This window comes from Gambusia affinis, linkage group LG21 (assembly GCF_019740435.1).
Source record: "Gambusia affinis linkage group LG21, SWU_Gaff_1.0, whole genome shotgun sequence".
Classification (NCBI taxonomy): Eukaryota; Metazoa; Chordata; class Actinopteri; order Cyprinodontiformes; family Poeciliidae; genus Gambusia; species Gambusia affinis.
Genome location: NC_057888.1, coordinates 22,858,733 through 22,868,916, shown reverse-complemented (window position 1 = coordinate 22,868,916; position 10,184 = coordinate 22,858,733).

Below are 10,184 nucleotides of genomic sequence, written 5' to 3'. Positions count from 1 at the left end.
TTTACACGTTTAAAAAAGTGAAAAATCAAAAATATTTCAAACATGAAATAATTCTTGTGTGGAATAAAATATAGCAGAAAGTTTTATTCAAAACCTTATTTTGAAACAAAATGACAAAAGTAGCATAAAAACACTTTGATTCTAACATATCTCCACTTACCGAAAACTGTATGGTCAGTCACTCTTTCATCAGAGGGTTAATGATGGGATTTGTACTGAACCTTATACCAACTCTGACAGACTGAGGTCTTTGTGTCAGGAAATTCAGCAGGTAGGTCAACAATATTGTTGTATAAGCTAAATTAATGAAAAAGCAGTGTTTCAATAGACATAACTAGGAGCGAGCTAGAGCATAGATGTCAAACTCCAGTCCTAGAGGGCCACTACTCTGCAACTTTTAGATGTGCCTCTGCTTCACCACCTGATTAAAATAATTAGGTCATTAAGGCTTTGGAGAACTGATCTACACAGGAATGAGGCAATTAAGCCATTTCTTTCCAGTGTTTTGTACCTATGGCACATCTAAAAACTGCAGGACAGCGGCCCTTGAGGACTGGAGTTCGACACCTGTGATCTAGAGTCAACACACAGCTTCAGTTATTACAGCTAGAAACTTGAGATCAGTTTCTAGCTACACCCAGCTGTTAAATCTGGGTGTAGTGATGGACTTTGTTACTGACTTTATATGTCTCTGAATTTTCAGATCAAAGTCAGCCTTCTATCACATTTCCAGGATTAGAGAACCAGGATCTAGTGAAACTCATCTATGCATTTGTATACTTAAAATATCAAAGATCACTTAACAGCTTAGCACCACAATACATTTAAGATCTACTGTTGTTGCATCAACCTTCTACATCTCTCTTCTGGTTCTGGTCTGCTGTGCATCCCCAGATACTAAACATGGAGAAACAGCATTCAGCTTCTATGCACCACAAATCTGGAGTAAACTTCCAGAAAACTGCAAAACAGCTGAAACACTTAGTTCATTTAAATCTAGAATAAAACCCAGCTGTTTAGAGTTACATTCGAAACATAAAAATTGGAACATTAACCAAGTGATGATTTTGATTATGGCACTCATCAAAATATAATGTTTGTTTGTGGTTTTCTCAATTTTTGACTTAATGTGTGCTCTATGACTTTGTATTTTTGTGTTTTTATGATGTAAAGCACTTTGAACTCCCTCATTGCAGAAATATGCTGTACAAATAAACTTGACTGATTGCACTATTTGAAAAGTGATTTTTCTTTTTTTTTAAGCAAGATGTCCTGTTTTTCACAAACCTGGGACCTGCAACATTGATGCTTTCACACAGTTTCTACAGAAACACTTTACTTGTATAATTTTAGCTTTTGTCTGAAGATGTCTCTTTGCATATCTGAGTTAGCAAATTTATTTAAAAAGCAATCTTGCTCTGTGCTGATTAAAGACAGATATGCAATTAATTAAGGATCATTAGCAGCAGTGTTTTAAGGAGTAGCACAAAAATTTAGATCCATTGTTTCACTAGTGTCTTGCGACAGACTGGCGACCTGTCCAGGGTGACCCCGCCTCTCGCCCGGGACGCAGCTGGAGAGGAACCAGCAACCCTCCCGACCCCATTAGGGACGAAGGGTGTTCAGAAAATGGATGGATGGATGGATGTTTCACTAGTGAACACTGTGCTTCATGAGTTGGAAGAAAGGATGTTAAAATTTACAAGATTTAAGTTCTCCTAACTCCCTGAGTCTTTTGACCTTTTAAGCATATTTTGCTCTTGTTGTCTTTAGGTGTGTGGGTAATAAAGGATCTCTCAGGAATACCTTCTCTAATCTAATCAATATGAAACAGGGAGAGTTGTACCAGAGACATAAAAGACCAGAATATGAGCTGTGGGACTTTATACACACTCTTGTTAGGTCTCTGAAAAGGGCATCATCTAATAACCCAGCTGTAGGTACCTATCATGGAATGTGAAAATCCGCTTTAAATTTTATGGTTTTGAAAGCTGCAGTATGTAACTTTTATTTAAAAGAAAACGTCAAAAAAATATTTTTCACATATTTGCTAATACTGTCACTATAGAATGGCAGTTTTGTTTGAAACAAAATGAGCTCCTCTGTCTTCTCCCAGTCCTAACTACAGAAATACACCGCTCATTCAGTAACAACCAATGAGAGCCATGAGGAGGGTCTTAGTGCTGTCAATCTGGCTTGTGTACATGCTGCTCACAACCTCCCCCTTGCTCTCTGCTATGCTACACAGCATTCATGGCTTCATATACCTGAAGCGATGAATCCTCAAGCTAGTTAGGTGTGAGCCAGTCTATTACGGCTCTGATCCTTTCTGGGTCTGATCTAACTTGCCCACCTTCAAGGATGTAACCTAGGAAGCTGATTGATGATTTATGAAACTCGCATTTCTCAGCCTTGCTCTCGGGTGGAGCAGGCAGGGTGAGGTGCAGGCACCCTCTGGTGGAAGACTGGCAGCAGAATGGTGACAAGATCCCAACAGCCTGATGAGAGTGATGAGTTTACTATTAAGATCAGATAATTTGCAATGATAGGTAGGATTTTTTTTAAAAAGAAATATGAGGGTAGGATATCCAGACAGCAGGAAGTTGAGCTTTGCAATAAGACAAAGGATAGATGGATGAATACCAATACAAAGACTTCCATTCTGTTGACCATTAACTTCTCTCACAGCCTACTTTCATATATGGCCACTGTCACATAAAGGCCACTGCAGCTGCTGGAAAAACCCAGAAAAACAAATATGTAGAATGTTGGGTTTTGGTCCACATTTTTAAATTCAAACAATGTTAGGAAAATTTCTGTCTTTTAGTCAGATCTAACTTCAAGACGAAGAGCATTATAGCTGCTGCATGTTACTTTTATTTAAAAAAATGTTTTTTATATATCTATTAATATTGTCCCTATGTTGTGACAGTGTTGTGTGAGACAGATAAACAATAAAAAATATATATATTTAAAAATTTGATGTTGCTACTTTTGCCATTTTTAGAAATGAAATGCTCCCAGTCAGAAACAACCAATCAGAGTCACAAGGAGCATCTTAATGTTGTCAATCATCCATGTGCACATGCTCTTAAATGTAGTAATGAGTGAGAACTCACTGTTCCAGGAAAATTGTTTATCTGCCATCAGCTAACTCATAAGCTGATGAGTTAGCTGATGGCTGAAAAGATATTTTCAGTATGGGAGGATTTATATTGGGACAATAAGGAGTATTTCTAATGGGATATTTGGAAGGATCTAACATGGGACAATTGGGAGCATTTACCATGAGACATTTTGCAGGATTTAATATGGCACATTTGGGAGGATTTATTATTGGGACATTTTTTTTATGTTCTCATTTTAGACCTTCTCTCAGAGGTGTTGGTCTGCTTAATCAGTTTTTGTTATGTGTTACATAGAAGACTGTTGCCATTCTTACATGTTTTGGTTATAAAAGCGTGCAGCAGTGTGCATGTGAGCAGATAAGAGATATAGGGGAAAGATATAGCAACTTTTTATACATAACACTGGTGTATAATGCCACATGTCCCCACTGAGTTAGCCTAAAAACGACATACAAACTCAAAAATGTCTCAAAAATGTGCTGCACAATTTTTCCTTCAGTACAACACCTAGATCCATTTACCTATTCCAAAACCTGACCAAAACTACTCTGAGTCATTACCCTCAGAAATAATTAGATTTGGTTACGTATAAAACATGCTTTAATGTTGAAAAAATATCAAATGTTACAAGTCAAACAAATGGAACAGAATTCACCATCCAGCACTGAACTTCACTCAGCTCACTTTAGTGTTGACAACAAATGAGGCATAAATATTAGAGCGAGTTTAGCTTTTATTCTTCTCATTCTCTTGCAACCCTGAAGGGTAGTGTAATCAGTTTCACTACTGTTTGTTACTACGCAATAGCCAGCAATACTACGCGCCCTTTCCTCTCAATTCCTCGGGGCTGACTACTGACCAGTTCTCTGTCTAACAGGTCCGGAAAATCTCTTAAGACCTGGGTCTTACCCTGAACAAGATCTTTGAGATAATCTGTTTAAACTGGTGGCGAAAGAAATTCGTCCAGCACTCACTACCTTCGATCCAGAAGTTATGGCCTTCTTCAGTTAATAAATAATCAGCGGAGTAGCCCAGACAGCTGCATAATTCAAATAACCACTTCTGTTAACGGCAGTGTTCTTTCTAAAATGTAACAAGTACTTGTTAACGGCTGGATAATCTTTAGTGACTAGGATGAATCAAGTCCCAAGGCCATGATTTTAAACTCACCAAAGGAAAGTCTGAAGCCACCACATTACTAGAATCATGTATACTAGTTTTACTATAAATAGAAGAACTTTGATTCAAATGACTCAATTAATTTCAAGGTCCACAACCTGATTAGAATTTTATATTATATGCATTTATTAAGCAAGCTTTAGCAGGGTAAATGACAGGCATACAGAATTCACTTGAGATTAACATACAAAGAAAATCAATAAAATTTAGATCAATTTAACTATTTCCTAATAACCTCCCTACACTGTCATCTTTCTATCAAATAAGGCTTTGAGGTGCAGCAAACTCATACCCATCCATGGAATTGGATCTCGGCAACGGAAGTCCTTGGTTAGAATCCTTCCACTTGTGACCGTGAAAAATTAATCCTTTTTGGAAATGAAACAAAATTAACTGTCTGTTATATCCAACTGAACAGCTCTTGATCGGAATCTTTATCTTTAAAAAAGTAAATCCTTCCTCGGAATTGAAATAAGGTGAACTGTCTGTTATATCCAACCGAACAGCTCTTGATCGGAATCTTTATCTTTAAAAAAGTAAATCCTTCCTCGGAATTGAAATAAGGTGAACTGTCTGTTATATCCAACCGAACAGCTCTTGATCGATCCTGTGACTTTTGTTCAATTCCCCAAGTCTGTGCGATGTATTTTGAGATCGCTGGGTCGAGTGCAGAGTAGGGAAATCCAATGAGGAACCAAGGCAGTGGGTCGATGGATCTTCGTCCTATTAATCCAGAGTGAGGTGAGTCTCGCTTTCCTTGGTTCCATCGGCGTAATCCTCTGCTGGTCTTCTTGCCGCTCTTGTGTTGAGCCTCAGCTCCGGAGACGAAAGAACGCCGTGTTCCTTCAGTCTCGTGGCTTTATACCTTCCTTTTCTCTCTCTCCAAGACAAAGAACATCTGCGCACGCAACCCATGATGGCCCAACCAGGCCCCCACCTTTAGACCTCATGAACTTGTGACATGAACTTTGTCTTCTTTTCCACGTGGGCGGTTAACTTGTAACATACACCTGGGCTCTTTCCATGTGGGTGGTCGACTTGCGCAAGCGGGAAGCTCACCACATGGCTTCATCCTCCATCTCACCTCTGCGATCCGAGAGCTGCTAACTTCACACCTCCGCCCTAACCTTTCTCTGATCTTATCAGGCAGCTGCATTCTCCAACCCCATAAAAGTCACATTTAACTTATTTTACTTTTCTAATTTATCAATCATTTACAATGTTATGATAACTATAATTTATCAGCTACTCTAATCTTAATGTGTTATTACAAATGTTTTCTGAAAAGAAACCAAGAATAATACATGATCCAAATTACTTGACATCAAAGTTACAGCTACTTGCTTTAATACAAGTATTATGTTTATTACCAGCAACCCAATATTAATAAAAGCATTTCACTTTGAATCTGATAAGATTCATTCTTTGCAACTTTCATGCTTGGAAATACTAGCTTTAACTATCAAAATCTGCAGCTGGAAACAAATTATTTATTTTATTCCTTTAAGTCTACTGTTGGGTCTAGATTTCTCTTAAGTAATTCATTTTAAAGATAACTTTATTTACTAAAATAACTAAAACCTCCACCTCTTCTTGACATTTCCTTGACTCATGACAGTTTGTAACTATTTTAAAAACTTTCCGAGTCTGCAGCTGCAAGCAGCTCTCAGCTCTCATCGGCAGCTCTGACATTCTAAACACTTCCTGTCGCTGCAACACAGCCCTATTTCTTCTCCTGTGTAAAACTTCAATTCCTTACATTTTACCAACCATAGATTATTTGATTTTGGTTCATCGTTACAAAGAACATACTAAACACAGGGATTACACCTTAAGAAATCATTATTACTCAACACAGTAGTCTGTGGCAGTCTCCTAGGCATCTTATGATCGTTTGTTCTGCTTGGGCCTGGACAGATCTCACACACCCCAGATTTCTTGACACTACCCTTCAGGTAGTGAAACATTACATTGTTTATGTAATGATTACATAAACAATGTAATCATTGTTTATGATTACATTATCAATGTAATCATATCATAGGATATGGTTATGATTAGGCAGTATCAGTATGTGTGTGTAAACAGATAAGAGAGATAGAGGAAATCACAGAATCATTTTATTCAAAACATATTACTTTTCTTTTCAGTTATGCCATTTTATATAAAACTAAATGGGGTCCTGTAATGTAAATCAACAAAAACGTAAGAAACTGTAAGAAAATCACAGGTGTTGAAAAAGTAGTCTGTTGGTATGGGTATACCAGACAGGATCATCTACACTGTGTAAACAATTCTAACAAAAGAGTTAGTATTGAGGATTCATTTTATTGTTGGATGACTGCAGCGCTCTCGGTCAGTCCAAAATTTTAATAACCTCTCAAACCTGAATATTTAAGTAAGTATAAGTGAGATTTTGGCTTTCTCAGGACAATATTTATGCGTTCACAATTATTAGGCAACTATTAGTGTGCAGAATTATTATACCACTGAATTAAAACTGAAAATGTTCCCATCTCACTTGTTATTCGTTACAGTGAGAATAATAAACATGCAACTCAAATCACTGACCGGTATTGCCACCCTTCTTTTCAGCAACAGTTATAAGCTTTCCGTTCATGGATCCTGTCAGTTGTTGATCTATTGACGATCAATTTTTTTCTGCAGCAGCAACCACAGCCTCCCAGACATTGGTCAGAAACATGTACCGCTTTCCTTCACCTTAAATCTCCCATTTAAGAAGAGCCCACAAGTTGTCCATGGGCTTTTAGACTGGTGAAGAAGGGGGCCACTTATCATTCTTTCATCTTCAAGGCCTTTACTGGCTAGCCACCTAACGGAGTACCGTACTTTGTTACATTCGATGAAGCATTGTCCTGCATAAAAATCATGGTCTTCTGTAAAGATGCAGACTTTTTCCTGTACCACTACTTGAAAAAACAGTCTTCTAAAAACTGGCTGTAGGTTTTGGAGTTTATTTTGAGTCAATCTTCAATTCGACAGTGTCCAATTAGCTCATCTTTAATAACAGCAGCCTGTACCAGTACCCCGTGTCCACCTTGCAGGCGTTGGATGTGAAGTGGAGCTCTGTGCCTGTTACTGATCCAGCTATGTGCCCATCCATTATCAATAACATCTGGCCTGTCAAGAGTCACTATCATCTCAGCAGTCCATAAAACCTTTAAAAAAACATTCTTCAGATATATCTTGGTCCAGTCTTTCAGTTTATATTTCTTGTTCAGTGGTGGTTGGGTTTCTTCCATGCCTTGACCAGGTCTCTGAGCTCTGAACACTTTCATACTTCTGGGCACTCCAGGTAGGTTGCAGTTCTGGAATATGACAGTAACAGAAGAAAATGGTAACTTCACTTTTGATTCTTCTCAAATCTTTGCCAGTTAATTTACTTCTTTTTTTTCTCAACATATTTCTTGTGACCCTGTTCATTATTTGCAGTAAAACATTTGATGGTTCTGTGATCACACTCCAATATTTTAGTAATTTCAACAGTGCTGCATCTCTCTGGATAACATTTTATAGTTTTGCACCTCTCAGTCACTTAAATCTTTTTTGTCCCCTTTGGTCTGAGGAAAAGAAGCTGCCTAATAATTTTGCACACCTTCATATTGGGTGTTAATCTTTATAAGCCCCTCCCTCCCTCATTAAATAAATACAAATTAGCTGATATGTTTATATTCAATAAACATTCAAGTTTATACAGCTTGGAGTTTTAAAATATGCATAGAAATAATAATATGGTTCAAAACTAAAACTTGCCTAATTGTGCACACAGTCTAAATGACCACAGAATTACTGTTTTCCAGCATTGTAAACTAAAAAATGCAATGTATTTCTTTAAATGTAGACAGAGGACAAATGTAATGTTGTTATGTTAAGATCTTCATCTTAACAAAAAAATTGATTAATGAAAACACAGAAGAACAAAACAATTTACTTCTGACCTTTTTACGTTACATTTTATTCTTATTTCTTTTTCCAAGTACTGCCTTCAAATTCCTCTTTAAATTAATTTCTTATATTTTGCTACAAAAAATACCAAAGTGTGTTTCTAGATCCTGGATTGATCTCAAAGTAGCCTGTTTTTCAACCACTCCATAGTCTGAAAGGCTTCTTTAGGCCCCTTTGTATTGTTAAGTGCAGTGTGTGAAAAAGCGTTGTGTGTGAATGAGCCATTAAAATTCCTGGCCCAACCTGCTGTGGTGCTGTTGAGCATCTACTCGACACACACTCACACCAACGCACTTTATAAACACATATTCTAAATCTGTGTGTTCTTAGGTCTCTAAGGTTAGAATAACCAGTGAACCTAACAAGCACGTTTTTGGACTGCCATAGTACCCAGAGAGAATCCATGCATGCTCATGCAAGCTCTATGATTCATAACCAGGACTATCTTGCTGCAGGCTAACAATGCTAACTGTACCACTGTGCAGCCCACTCAAAGGTCAGACAGCTCAAAACTCTTGGAATATTTTTGTAAACCCAAGAACTTCATTTCATACACTCCAGGCCACACTTAAAAAGCTAGATATAAAATTTTATGACAGCATAACTGGAATTGTAAGGTTTGCAAAGCTGCATTTGTAATACTCAATATTTCTGAACAGTGTCCCAACACAATATCAGTCCAACCCCTTCTCAATAGCTACAAGGCCTGATGGTTTGGTTTGAGCTTGTTTTATGACAGCAACAAATGGACACATTTTAAATCAACCATACACTGATCTCCCTAGTTTAATATTCTAAATTTAAATGTAAAGCCAAATGTTTGACAGAGATTGCTTAGAACATTATCTTAAAAGTCAACAGCCCAGAGTTCAACATTATGGCTACATGCCAATCTAATTAAAATATTTGCAGTCCAGATTCAGATATTGACGTATTCACAGAAATCACATAAGGAGAACTATAATTTCAAATTACCCTTACAAGTTTCAAAATGAGAGAAGCCTCTGTTGAGGGAAGTTAATACATAGTTGTTAATATTGGTAAAAACATTTACATATCTCTACTGTGCTGGCAGAGAGAATCAATTCAGCTGTACTGAACTTCTACTCCCCACTCATCCTACAACTGCAAAATTGTTTTTAACTACAAGTTTTATCAAAGTTTTAAACCTAGTGTGATGTTGCTACAAAGCATTTCCCTCACTAAGGTACCTGGTGAAAAATAAATATACTAAGTATGTTAAAATTTAGCATACTTGAAGCCAGACTAATCATCAGTGTACTTGAAGTGTGTTACTTTAGAACAACTAATTTTGTACTTAGTGTATTTTATAAGTAATTAAATTGTAGAAAATCACAAGTGTGCTAAGTGTACTATCATATGCTGTTTTAGAACAACTAAAGTTATACTTTGTATACTTTAGTTATACAGCTTTTTGTGTGATGTAAATGTGCTTAATTAGGATATATTAGGGGTATTATTTTTGTGATCAAATTACATTTAAAATATATTTAGAATGTCTTCCAAGTACATAAGCATTACATATTTTAAATTCTTTAGTATTTTAAAGACTGTATGCTCCAATTCCACTTTTGGTTTATTATAATTGTAATGAAGTACACTTTTCAGTTACTTAATGTCTTTTATTAATCTGCTTTCCCACATTGTACATTACATGCTTCTTACACACTACAGTACTGCAAACACATCAGGTACCAGAACAAAGAAGGATCAATTACAACACACTTTCCAGGTGAAATAAATTACATTGTGTATTCAATATATTCACATTTTTCAAGAGGACATTGCCAATATACTATCATAGAATTGTACAAATTGACAGTATATTCAAAGTTTATAAACAACATGCTTATGAAAATCAACACAATAAAATAATAGGTTCAGCTTGGA